This window comes from Mobula birostris, chromosome 7 (assembly GCF_030028105.1).
Source record: "Mobula birostris isolate sMobBir1 chromosome 7, sMobBir1.hap1, whole genome shotgun sequence".
Classification (NCBI taxonomy): domain Eukaryota; kingdom Metazoa; phylum Chordata; class Chondrichthyes; order Myliobatiformes; family Myliobatidae; genus Mobula; species Mobula birostris.
Genome location: NC_092376.1, coordinates 106303745 through 106318227, shown reverse-complemented (window position 1 = coordinate 106318227; position 14483 = coordinate 106303745).

The window sequence follows — 14483 nt, the reverse complement described above, 5'->3', positions numbered from 1 at the left end:
TTAGGTGATATTTCTGAGATATAGAAAATCTTGAATTTCTACTGATGTCTTATAGAAATTATTCTGACAGAATTTGTCTCAGTCTGGTATGGCACTTGTTTGGTCCTTGACCAATGGAACAAGCAGAGAGTAGTGAACACAAGCCAGTCATTCACAGTCTCCCATTCAGTCCATCTTCATGGTGCATTGCTTCATTAAGGCTAGTTGTATTGTCAAGGATGTCTACAACCATGGCCATTTCCTTTTCTCTCTTCTGCCTTCCAGGAGAAGATAAAGGAGCTTGAAAGTCCAGACATCCAGACTTAAGAACAGCTGCTTCTTTTCCAGTGCAACCAGACTATTGAATGAATCACTTTGTTCACATCCCCTTCCTGGTGGTGCTACCATGTTGTTGAACCCTTAAATCTACCTGTCTCAGGTATTCAATTATTGTCACTTTCACTTTTTCACTCAACTTCCGACTGCACTACAATCTCTGCACCGTTCTGTTGTTCAATGCTAGCAATTGTAGTTCTTGTTACCATGTATACAGTTTATTACGTGAACTTTGTGTGAACAAGGAATTTCAATGCACCCTACTATATTTGATAATAAACCAATCGAACCTAATCTGAAATGGTATCTCAAATACTTATCAAGGTCATTTTTAAGTACGATGAGAGTTTCTGGTTCTAATGCCCATCGTGTAGTTCACATTAGTTTAAGCATCCCTCTCTTTAGTACATACTTTTTCATTGCTTCCTTGGCATTTTGTTGGGTAGTCCAGGAGCTGCTGCCCTCACAGCATTTAAGGAGTACGTCTTACATAGATCATGAAGGCAATATGGACTAAGCGCGGTTAAATTAAATCAGTGTTGGAGTTACTGTAGATGAGGATTTAATGTTCTTTAGAAGCAAAGCAAGATGAAGAGTCCCTTTCTGTGACTCTTATGAAGGGAAAAGGCATTTTTATAACTTGTGAAAAGTGCTATAAGATACACATTTCTCCAGCATCTTTCATACTCAACTATAGGTTAAATATATTGTGCTGCCATAACATTCTTTCATAACCTTAGGGCAACACAACATAGCTAGCCTACAGAAAATCACTGAAGAAGAGCACTGCAGGCTGAAGTAAACAGCAAAGCTCCATAACGTAATAACAAGGTAGACTAACATTTTGCTGACTGAAAAGAAAAATGCTGCAGATGCTTGACATCTGAAATAAAAATAGAACTGCAGAAAAGCTCAGCAGGTCAAACAAAATCTTTGAAAGGAGAAACAGAGTTACTTTCATAAGAACTAGGAAATATCAGCATGAAAGCATACTTACGCTGTACGAAGGGGCTGGGTGATGGAAGGAACAAAAGGGATGGCTGTGTTAGAATGGAAAACCAGAGAGATTGACACACATGATATTGGTGCTAATTAAAGAGCTTGGTGAAGGCTTGTTAACTGTGGCTGCTCAGTCCGGAGGAGGATAAACGATAACAGAGAATAGAGTGCAGAGATAAAAAAAAACATTAGTGCAATTGTGAGATACAGGACGCAAGGAAGGAAAGAAAGGAAATTGCCTTCTAAGCTCACAAAAGAGCATAGGCCATCAACTTTTTTCTGTTGCTGTTTCTGTAGCAGGCAATTTCTTTTTCACGAGGTCAATTTGCTCGCTCGATGCTCAACTCAGCACGGATGGAAAGCATGCATGGGGAGCTGGCTGGGTTTGAACTAGGGAGCCTTCGCTCCGAAGTCCGGCACTGATGCCACTACACCACCAGCCAGCTACAGGATGCAACTGATCCTGAAATAAAAGAGATTGCTGAAATTTCCCAAAGATCAGACAACATCTTTAGAATGAATAAAAATGAATTAACATCAGAGGATATGATTTTAGTGATGTCGCCTGAAAAATAAACACTGTTTAGTAAGCCTCTTAAAGTACAGTATGGTTTCAACCAAATGGTTTTTCAAGTCTTTTAAAAGATAATTTAATTAATTTTAGCCATAATTATAATTTAAATCTAGTTTATATTTAGGATGATGCAGAAAGAACTGTTGTTTCACAGCTCTATCGGCCTGGGTTCAATCCTGAATTCCACTGCTCTCTGTGTGAAGTGTAGTGTTTGGCTGCTCACTGGATTTGCTACCCTGACTGCTGCAGCTGTCTTGCACAACTTATGGATATCCAGGTTGCAAGGTTAAATAGTCACTAAATTCAGGCAGGCCATAAAACCTCTGAGGTTTTACAATGAAATCTACCGGGAAAACAGATTGCTTTGTGGGCCCAAGAAGACTTGGTGGGCTGACTGTTGTTCCTTTTCGTGCCCAATAGGCAGCATCTTTTGACATTCCTGTAGCCTTTGACCGCTTTTTACTAGTCCGAGTTGCTAGCTCAATGCTCAACCCAGCAGAAATGGAAAACGTGCAAGGAGCCAGACGGATTCGAACACGGGACCACTCGCCTCACAGTCTGGTACTGGTGCCACTGCACCACTGGCTGGCTAGGTGGGTTGATTGGCCTCTGTCTGTCAGAAGAAAAAATGGGAATTTGCAATCTTGTTGATGTGTAGCTTCCAGCCGTAAACACATAACCTAGGGTGGAGCTCTGATTGTAATTGTAATTGGGAAGCATGTAATTACCAGATACCAGTCAGTTAAATTCAGGTGACTTCAGCTTTTCGGTATTTAAAAGGGAAGATCGTAAGGCACAGTGTGCTTTCAGTGTAGTCTTCAGAGTGGGCTTCAATGAGGAAGGGTGAGTGCATTTCCTTAATTTTTCATTACTAGTTAAATCTAATTTAAAATCATATCCCTATTCCTTCACAGCTCCTGGCTTTAATTTTCAGTGAAGTTAAGCAAGGAAATGGGGAGAAATAAATACAGACAAGTGAAGATCACAAATGTCACTCCAGAAAATCACACATGTCACACTACTCTTTAAGAGGGGAGGGAGGAAAGAGACAGAAAATTATGGGCCAGATAGCCTGACTTCAGTGGTTAGCAAGATGGCAGAGTCCATTATTAAGGCAAACAACAGGAATTCTGCAGATGCTGGAAATTCAAGCAACACACATCAAAGTTGCCGGTGAACGCAGCAGGCCAGGCAGCATCTCTAGGAAGAGGTTAGTTCTGAGGAAGGGTCTCGGCCTGAAACGTTGACTGTACCTCTTCCTAGGGATGCTGCCTGGCCTGCTGCGTTCACCAGCAACTTTGATGTGTGTTGCTCCATTATTAAGGACAAGGTTTCAGGGTACTTGGAGACACATAATAAAATATGCTGATACCAGCATTGTTTCCTTCAAGAGAAATCTTATTTGATAAATCAGTTGTAAACCTTTGAGGCAGGATGGATAAAGGAGATTCAGTGGATGTTGTTTACTTGGATTTTCAGAAGGCCTTTGACAAGTTGCTACACATAAGGCTGCTGAAAAGAACCCATGGATTTACAGGAAAGTTACTACATGGTCAGAAGATTGGCTGACTGGCAGAACGCCATGTGAGAATAAAGGGGGCCTTTTCTGGTTGGCTGCCTGTGGCTAGTGGTGTTCCATAGGAGCTAGTGTTGAGTCCTTTTCATGTTATATTGAATATTAATGATATGGTTAATGGAGTTGATAGTTTTGTGGCCAGATTTTCAGATAATTCAGAGATATGTGGAGGGGTAGGTGGTGTTGAGGAAACAGGAAGTCTGCAGGACTTGGACAGACTAGGAGAAAAGGAGAAGAAGTGGCAGATGAAATAATGTAGAAAATTGTATGGGCAATGCACTTTGGTAGAAAAATAAAGATGTATACTATTTTCTAAATGAGGGACAAATTCAGAAACTAGAGGGGCAAGCAAACTTGGGAGTCCTGGTGCAGCATTCCTTCATGGTTAACTTGCAAGTTGAGTCAGTAATAAGAAAAACAAATGCTATGTTAGCATTCATTTCAAGATGTTTAGAATATAAAAGTAAGGGTACAATGCTGAGGCTTTATAAGGTGATGGTTAGACCACATTTTGAGTATTGTGAGCAGTTTTGAACCCCTTGTCAAAAAATAGATGTGCTGGTATTGGAGAGCGTCCAGAAGAGGTTTACAAGAAAGATCCCAGCAATGAAAGGGTTAATATATGAGGAGCATTTCATAGCATCGGGCCTATACTCACTGAAGTTTAGAAGAATGAGGGGGAGTCTCATTGAAACATAGTGAATATTGAAAGGCCTGGGTAGGGTCTATGAGGAGAGGATGCATCTGATGTTTTTTTCAAATTTCCTCTCTGGCATTAGAGTTGCAGAGATCTGTTCTGGTCTGTCGACTAGTTTATGGAAAGGTGACTGATCCATCTGTTGTGCTACATGCAGACATCAACAACATAGGAAGGGCAAACACAAAGGATTTGCATAATTAATGAGAAATAAGTAGGTCTTTTGAGGTAACCATCTCTGGATTGTTACAGGATCCGTACCCAAGAAGCCACTGGACAACTTCATGCAATAGAAATGGGTCTAATTTCTGAGACATGGATGCCAGTATTAGGCCAAGTGGAAGCTGCTCTGTTGGGAATTATTAGTTAAATATAATTTTCACTTAGGGTGGCACAGTGACACAGATGGTAGAACTTTTGCTTCGCAGAGCCAGAGACCAGCATTCAATTCTGACCTCAGGTGCTGTCTATGAGGAGTTTGCATGTAGTCCACATCACCTCATTGGTTTCCACCAAGTTCTCCACTTTTATCTCACTTCAATTAGCCGGTATAGATTGACTCTAGTCTAGGTGAATGAAAGAGTCCGTGGGAAGCTAACGGGAGTGTAGGGAGTGTAAGAATGGGTTCAATGCGGGATTAGTATAAAAGGGTGGTTGATGGTTGCCATGGACTTGATGTATCTTAGTGTATGCCTGCTGTATATTTGTGACTTCACCCTTCTGTGATTTTCTAGCTGAATGATGCTGAGGTCAGCACCAAAGAAGCCACACAACCAGGGTAGAGGGGAATTGAAACTCAATATTGGGGGCAAGGAATCAAAGTTGTGGTGAAAAGAAACAGACCTGGAGACATGTATGAGAAATGATAAACAGACTATTTCAGGAAGGGATAGAAAACAAATCTAAGAATAAACCCACAGGTAAGGTTAAAGGCTCCAAGGACAAAATTAAATGGTGTGTATCTGAAAGTGTATCTAATTGAAACAAAATTAATCAGAAAGCACAGATAGAAACAATAATGATGTGATAGACTTCATAGAAACATTACTTCAGAACAATGTTGATTAAGACATGAATGTTACCATGAAGCTTGGAAAGGGTGAAGATGTAGCTCAGTTAATAAACAAAGGTCTTGGAGCAATCGAGAGGGATTACCCAAGTTCAGAAGAGCTCTGAGATAAAATAAGAAATGAAATCAAGAAGTTACTTTCAGGAGTGGTGTGCAGACTCCCTAAATAGGTGATAGGTCACTGTACAAAGGATGAAGTAATGAGACATTGGCTGAAGAATGATAATTATGGTGTGTTTCTATGTACATTGTAGACTGGAAACATCAGATTGTAAATCTAGGCTAAATGAGGAGTTAATATTGTTCACATGATGGCTTCTTAGACCAACATGTTAAGGAGCCAGAGAGTGGGCTATTTTTTTTTGTAACTTATTTTTTATTGATGTTCATAATCAAACAAATTTTAAACTGTCATTGATTAATCTCCTCATTGTAAAGACATTTCTATGTCATTGCCATCATAAAATAATCGTTTTTTCATTCAATTTGAGAAAGAGATATGTGACTCCAGAACTAGCAATTTAAACTTAATTAAGGACAATTTTAATGTCATGAAAGCAGAACTGGCAAATTGGGTTAAGTGATGAGTCATCTGTCATTTTGTAGTGGCTGATGCATATTGGGATCTTTTAATATACATAGAAAGGGAAAGAAAAGTTCCAAAGATGGACGCACCATTTCTGGTTAACCACAAAGGTGAAGGGTGGTGTCAGTATATCATTGTACAAATATAGGGAGGGCGGTGAGAATTCTGAACTGAATAGAATAAAAACAGCATAGAATAGATGAAAGCATATAAAGGAAGGAACACATGCTTTGGGTAAAGGGAAGCTGGATATTTTCTGGAAATACTTGATAAAGTACTGCTTCAAATTATTGCATAAAATTAAAGATTATGTACTGGATATAATGTAGTAGTAGAGATAGTTGATCGCTTGGTTAACATGAAACAGAATGATTTAGAAATATACAGTTCAAACACAGGCCCTTTAGCCCAATTTGCTCATACCAACCAATATGCTCATCCAAGTTAGTCCCATATGCCAGCATTTGACCCATTTAATGGAGCTTTTTACAGCTTAGATAATTGTATGCTACAGTGATTTGTCCTGGCACCATGCTTTTTAAAAAGACCACTCCTGAAAGTAACTTTTAAAAATAGAGGCACCAAAAGTATTTTTGCTAAATCTGAACATAGAACGGAGGCCAGTACAGTGCAATGTTGTGCTGACCTTTGAACCTATGCGAAGACCATTCTAAGGCTTCCTTCCCACACAGTTCTCCATTTTTTTCGTTCATCTGCTGATGACTTAAGTAGAAAAGTAGGGTGTAAAAACTAAAATACAGGCTACAAAATGAAGCAGAAAGGTTGAATGAATAAGCATCTGGCAAATGGTGCATAAAGTGGAAATGCCCATTAGGGTGGAAAGAAATATATAATATAAATGGTACAAAATTGCTGAGCTCTGAGATATAGAGGAAAGTGTGTGTTCATATTTACAAATCACAAGAATGCAAATACAGCAAGTAGCAGGAATGATATTGTTTTTTGCAAAGGGACTGATTTCTTTTTAAATGTAGAGTTGTTACATTTCAGTAAAACTGGCTCTGATGGGGCCAGATTTGCAGTACTGTGAACAACATTGGTCTCCTTATTTGAGGAAACATTTAAGAAAGAAAAGATTAAAAGCAGTTTGGGGAATATTTACTAGATTGATGCCCTGAATGATTGGAAAGACTTGGCTTTTACTTATTCCTTCAAAGAATGAGTGGAGACATGATAAAATGCATATAACCCTGAGGGGGTCTTGAGGGTTGGGGACAGAATATTTCCTCCAATGGGACAATCTAGAATAAGGGGAAATGATTGTTTTAAAGGAAGCTCATTTAACGCAGACAGTGTGAATTCTTTAGTGAGGCTCATGAATTTTTAGAATACTCTTCCTTGAAGCATAGAAGAAACAAAGACTATTATTTGGATTGCTTTTAAGGCAAAGACAGAACGATACTTGATAAGCAAAGGGCAGAAATGTGGAGAAAATTTACATTCAGATCAGCCCTGATATTAATTAAATGGCTCTGTTCCTAATTTTGAGGTCTGTACAGGACACAGGTAAGAAAACTTGTGGTCTCCCTTAAATAATAACAGGAGATTATTTACAGTCAGGTAAAAGAGCAAAAGTAGTCTTGGTTTACAGTCTCATCTGAAAGATGGCGCATCTAACAGTGTCGTAATCCATTTGTTGGAAGAAACACCAGTTCTAGTTTAGCTTCTCTGGAGTGGGATGAATCTGTGGAAAATAATTAAACTAGATGTAATCTGACTTTCCAGCAGCCCAGTATGAATGTTCCCTGACTGCGTGTTGAATTGTGAGCATAAAGATCCAGTTATTGAAACAATTATTGAGATGCACACTGGGCTTGAAATCTTTTCCAGGAAACGAGAGAATTTAAAATTGCTTCATACTGACAGGGAGGCCCACAGAAGAGTGCCTATAAATGTTATTGTCTGCCCTTTGTTCTTAAATTTTAAATCTTATTCACATTGACAGGGCTTATCCTGGGAAATCAAAGTTAAAAAAGCTCTGAGCAAGGTTAAGAAGTGAAATCAACTAAAGAACTGGATAATTGCTATAGATTGATGCTCAGAATAAGATAAATTAAACACTGTTGCTTTTGTTGCCAGGAGAATGGAGTGTAAGTATTTAATGTTAATCACTATTGTCCTTGAGAAGGTTGTGTTGACAAGTCATTTGAACTGATGTACTGAGGTATTCCTATCATTAATTTGGGTAGGAAGTTCAGAATTTAGATCTGTAGACAGCTAAAGAGCAGCTAATGACAACAATATCCGCAGATGCTGGAAATCCAAGCAACACACACAAAATGCTGGAGGAACTCTGCAGGCCAGGCAGCATCTATGGAAAAGAGTAAACAGTCAACATTTCGGGCCAAAACCTGTCATCAGGACTGGGAAAAAAATAAGAAGTTAGAGCAAGAAGGTGAGGTGGAGGTGGAGGAGAAGAAGAAGTACAAGGTAATAGGAGATATGTGAAATTGGCAAAGGGGCAGGGGTAAGGTAAAGAGCTGGGAAGTTGATTGGTGAAAGAGATAAAGGGCTGGAGAAGGGGGAATCATCCAGAGAGCAGATACGGTGGAGACATACAAACTGAGATAAGGAATGACATTTTTACAAGTGACAGGGTGGGAGGGGGTATAGTCTAGGTAGCTGTGAGAATCAATGGGTTTATAAAAGATATCAGCAGATAAATTGTCTTCAGAGATAGAGACGGAGAGATCAAGAGGAAAGAAGTGTCAGAAATGGACTAGGTAAATTTGAAGGCAGGGTGGAAAGTGGATGCAAATTAGATTGTCGACAAAGTCATTGTGGGTGCAGAAACAGCCCCACTACAGTCATTGGTGTAGTATAGGAAAAGTTGTGGAGTGATACTGGTGCAGGCTTGGAACATGGACTATTCCACATAGAAGACAAAAAGGTGGGCATAGCTGGGACCTATGCGAGTGCCCATGGCTACATCTTTGGTTTGTAGGAAGTAGGAGGAGCTGAATGAGAAATTATTGAGAGTGACTAGCCAGTAATTTCCAGATCAGGAGGGTGTGAAAGCGAAAAGGGAAATTGCAGATGGTGGCATTCCCAATCAATTTATTTATTGAGCAGCATTAGAAGGTAGAAAATCAGACTATTTGATCAATGACTCTTGAACACATTTGTTAGGAGATGTTATTCCCCAGAGAATTGCAAAGCTGTTCCACTGCAGAATATAAATAGCTTTGCACCCAGTGGGATTTGCCATTACTAATTAAAGACCTTGATGTTCATTTCAGTGGAAATTTCTCATGGTGCATTAACTCCTTCCATACTTTGATTCCCTCAGTACTGCAACGAGAAGTCCTGCCCTACAAAGCTCTTACTTTCAGATGGTCATTGCTCCCACCTCTGTAATCATTCTATTGTTTCATGTGACACTGTATGTAAAAGTATTATTCACACTCCATGCTGCTATCACCAGATGTTATCTACACAGTGCTGTCCTCTTTTACTCTGATCTGGCACTATACCTGATTGTATTCTAACATACTGTTGCCTTTATCTAATGCTTCCAATCAGTGCAAAAGAATGATTTACTTTGGAATAGCATCTTTCACAATAAAACATTCAAATTTGAATTCTATTAAAGGAAATGTGTGCACGGTGAGATATCTCAAAGATCCATGTGATAAATGAATAAAGCATGTTTAACAATGTTGATTTAAGAGATAGAGAGATTCCATCTGTTTTCAACTGTTAATGCCTTCAGTCGATTACTTTGTACTTCAATGCTTTCTTGCCTGGGGAAAATCATTCTAAATTAACTCTATTTGCTATTATCTTCACCTGATCTACTCAACTGATAGTTGCTGACAAGAATCTTCATCAGAACAGAATAAAAATAAAAAAGCAGGAGCTGGAAATCTGAAATAAAAACATAAAATGCTGGGAAAGCACAGCAGTTTCAGCAGCACCTATAAAAAGATTTATTTAATTATGTATTGAGATACAGTGTGGAATCGATCTTTTCAGCCCTTTGAGCCCGTTTTAATCCTTACCCAATGATGGGACAATTTACAATGACCAATTAACCTACCAACCGGTACGTCTTTAGACTGTGGGAGGAAACCAGAGCACCCGGAGGAACTTTCAAACACCTTACAGGCAGTGGTGGGAATCCGGTACTGTAAAGTGTTGTGCTAACCACTATGCTATTGTGCTGCCCAAAGAGAAGCCATTAATGTCACTATGAGGCCCAACGGAAACAAGAGCACCTCACCTTCTGCCTGGGACATTGCTACCATAAAGAATGGATTGTAGTGTATCAGCACTTCCGGCAAGGCCAATATTTAATGTCGCTCACTATTGTATAGTGAGGGTTAGTAACTAAGAAATAGGGATGTGGCTTGTGCTAATGTAGTAACGGAACTTAAGACAAGTCTGGAAGTTGACATGGAATGCAGTAGTGATGATGTCCACAGTACAGGAGTTTCATTCACTATGTTATAGTGCACACCAGGTTCCAAGGTTGTCAAACCAAGAAGTGGTAGTTGGGACAAGCTCCCACCACCTAAAAGTGCTCCTCATGGCATGCGCCTCAAATAGCCTTTGACAACCAAGTCCAACTCCTGGACTTCTCATGTGGCTTAGCCTCTAAGCCTGGCGGAACTGTTTCTACTGACAGGAGAAAGGGCGAAGGCAGGTCCTGGTGCCTTAAAACCAGTGCTTCAGATAGATGGAGCTCGTCAGCCTGGGAAGGCAGTCCATCTCAGAAAGGGAAAACTGATTTCAAACCTCCGCTGCCTTGTGGCCATACCCACTCATGGGAAAGGCTTCAGGAGTAAACCCTGAGGACAAATCCGGAGCTGGAGTCCCTAAGGCAGTCTGACGTTGCCTTCAACCTCGTTCTGACAACTCCTGCGACGATACTGGTGCCAAGCTGTATCGGCCCTTGCCCTTCCCTTGGACAACATTGGTGTCATGGAGAGGGGAGACTTGCTGCATTGGAAACTGCTGGTCTTCCATACAACCTTGCCCAGGCCTGCGCCCTGGAGAGGACACTCCAGCATCGCCTCATCACGATGGTACAATACGGAAAGCGGCAGTCTACCGGTTGTAATCCTGTACTCGATTGGCATACAGCAAGGTGCCAGGGGTTGCTCTCAACGGAGGGAGAGACCATCGTGTCTCACTGGACGGCTACCGCCCGCTTCAAGCTGGGCAGCCCCCAGCCAGTTAGGTGCTGTCCCGCCATAGTCCGCCCGCTCCACTGGGATACAAGTAGCCTGAACTGTGGACTGTAAAAGTAACAATGCACCAGGCACAACAAAAAAAACAGCACCAAGATAACACTGGAGGACAGTGCCTTCAAGTGCAGTTGCTGCAGCCGAGACTGTCGCTCCTGTGTGGGACTCTACAGCCACAACAGACGCTGCTCTAACACAGACTGAAGCAAGACTTTCCAGGCGCAGATCCATGGTCTCGTGAGACGAACAGATGCCACCACCAGTGCACACCTATTGTTGTAATAGAAAAATGGATTTACTGTTAGACGTGGACATTCATTTTACTCAGTAACTAGGACTTAGTCTGTTACTTAATTAAGTCTTCCTGTAGCCAGCATTCTGTTATCAAAATGTAGTTTTACTGGTAATCTTCCCAATTGAGAATGTAAAAGATCTGCCAAATTCATGCCCAGGTCAATCAACTTTGACTGGTCACCTGGTAAACATCAGTTTTTAATAATTGGCTGGTATTTCAAACACCAACTGCATGTGATCTTTCAGTTTGCTCGTAGACTCACCAATTGCTCTCGAGAAGGTAGTGCTGAGAGGCCTTTCGAACTGTTGCAGACCTTGTGTGCTAACGGTACTCCTATTGTTTCAGAAATTAGATCCAACAACAATACTAGATTCTTCAACTTTATATAACTTATTCCTCTGTGTATGAGAACTGGCCATTTTTGCCTGTCATAACAAAAGGTCAGATCTTCCCATTACCGTATTGTCTGACCTTCTGGTCATACTACGGAACCTCATGATTAACACATAACATAGATAAGAAAGCACTGCCATATTTTACCCACCACATTAGTTTATTCTCATTCAAGGTGCCAGAGAAATTCCACAGATGCTGTCTGACCTCTTGAGCATTCCCAGCATTTTCCAATTTTGTATTATGTTATCAGATACTTTCCTCAATTAAAATTCTTTAACTGAAATGTTTATCACTTGACATTCTCTTCCTCGGATGGAGAAATTATCAGGTGTGGCTACTCTCTGAGGCTATTCTCAACTGATTCAGACTTATTCAGATTCAGGTTTATTTATCACATGTACAGTACATTGAAACATAGAGTGAAATAGTTGTTTGCAATAACAACCAACTCACCCAAGGGAGCAGCCTGCAAATGTCACCACATATTTTGGTGCTAACATAGCATGCTTACAATATTGAGCAGAATAACACAAACAGCAACAATAACAACAGCAACAGAGCAAAACCATAACAGCCAAACAATCCCCTTTCCCACCATCCAATCCAACCAACCCCTCACACACAATCAGGAAATGACCAACTTCTGCCTTAAATATACCCAAGGACTTGGTCTCCACTGCAGTCTGTGGCAGAGCATTCTCCAGATTCAATGTTCTCTGCCTAAAAAATATGCTTTCTTACCTCAGTTCTAAAGGATCACCCCTCAATATTGAGGCTGTGCCCTCTAGTTCTAGATACCCCCACCATAGGAAACATCTACTCCACATCCACCCTATCTAGTCCTTTCAACATTTGATCGGTTTCATTGAGATCCACCTGCATTCTACTAAATTCCAGTGAGTACAGGTCCAAAGCTGCCAAACGCTCTTCATATGTTAACCCCTTCATTCCTGGAATCATCCTTGTGAACCTCCTCGGGATTCTCTCCAATGACAACACATCTTTTCTGAGATATGGGGCCCAAAACTGTTGACAAAACTCCAAATGTAGCCAAACTAGTGTCTTATGAAGGCTCAGCATTATCTCCTTGCTTTTATAGTGGAATGTTCCTTTATAGTATATTCTCCTTGAAATAAATGCCAACATTGCATTTGGCTTCTTTACCACAGATTCAATCTGTAAATTAACCTTCTGGGAGTCTTGCACAAGGACTCCCAAGACCCTCTGCACCTCTCATGTTTGAACCTTCTCCCCATTTTGATAATAGTCAACACTATTGTTCCTTTTACCAAAATGCATTATCATACATTTCCCAACACTGTATTCCATCTGCCACTTTTTTGCCCATTCCTCCAATTTGTCTAAGTCCTCCTGCAATTGCATTGCTTCCTCAGCACTGCCTACCACTCCACCTATAGTCGTATCATCCACAAACTTCACCACAAAGCCATCAATTCCATTATCCAAATCATTAACAAACAATGTGAAAAATAGCGGTCCCAATACTGACCGCTGAGGAACACCACTAGTCACTGGCAGCCAACCAGAAAAGACCCCACTTGCTGCCTCCTGCCTGTCAGCCATTCCTATATCCATGCCAGTATCTTTCCTGTAACACCATAGGATTTTATCTTGTTAAGCAGCTTCATGTGTGGCACCTTATCAAATGCCTTCTGAAAATCCACGTAAATGACATCCACTGCCTTTCCTTCCTTGCTTATTACTTCCTTGAAGAACTCTTAACGGGTTTGTCAGGCAAGATTTTCCTTTATGGAAACCATGCTTACCTAGACTTATTTTATCATTAGTCTCCAAGTACGCCGAAATCTCATCCTTAATGATAGGCTCCAACACTTTCCCAACCATTGAGGTTAGGCTAACTGGTCTATAATTTCCTTTCTTTTGCCTTCCTCCCTTCTTAAAAAGTGGAGCGACATTTGCGGTCTTCCATTCCTCCAGGACCATGTCAGAATCAAGCAATTCTTGAAAGACGTATGACAAATGCATCTGTTATCTCTTCAGCAACCTCTCTCAGGATTCTGGGATGTAGTCCATCCGGTCCAGGTGACTTATCCACCTTAAGACCTTTGAGTCTGCCTCACTTTTTCTTTTGTAATAGCAATGACACTCACTCTTGCTCCCTGACACTATAGGCATTGGCCTTTCAACCTGGACCCACTCGCAGACTTGACTTCGTGCCTTTACCTCCAGGTTTGCCACTTACTGTCTTCAGCCTTCAAGCTCTACATTTGGACTTAATGAGCTCTAGACTTTGATCTTTGGCTTTGTCCTCCCAGACTTCGTCCACTTCTGGGTATTGACTCCAGGAATTGCTGATCATGGGTTTGACCTTCTGGCCTCGGCCCCAGGACTCGCACTGACCTTCAACCCCAGTACTCTGGGGGGTGTTTAATGGCTCTCATGATGTTCGTTGCACAGATCTCCAACCTCGGACTCGACAGCAGAAGGATTGCTCAGCACCTGGTGGCCCAATGGTCAGGATAGCTGACCTTTGACCACAGTGTGCTTTGGACCTCGACTTCTGGACACACACTGACCTCCTACCCAGGTGATCTGAGGAGTCACCTGCCTTTGTGGTTCCCACCAGTATTGACCTCTGACTTCCCACTCAGAATCTGAATGCAAAATCTTGGGAGAACAAGTCATAGAAAGTGAAGTAGGTCAAAGGTCAAAGTTCAAAGTTACTTTATTATTAAAGTACAGGTATATATATGTCACCATATACAATTCTGAGATTCATTTTTT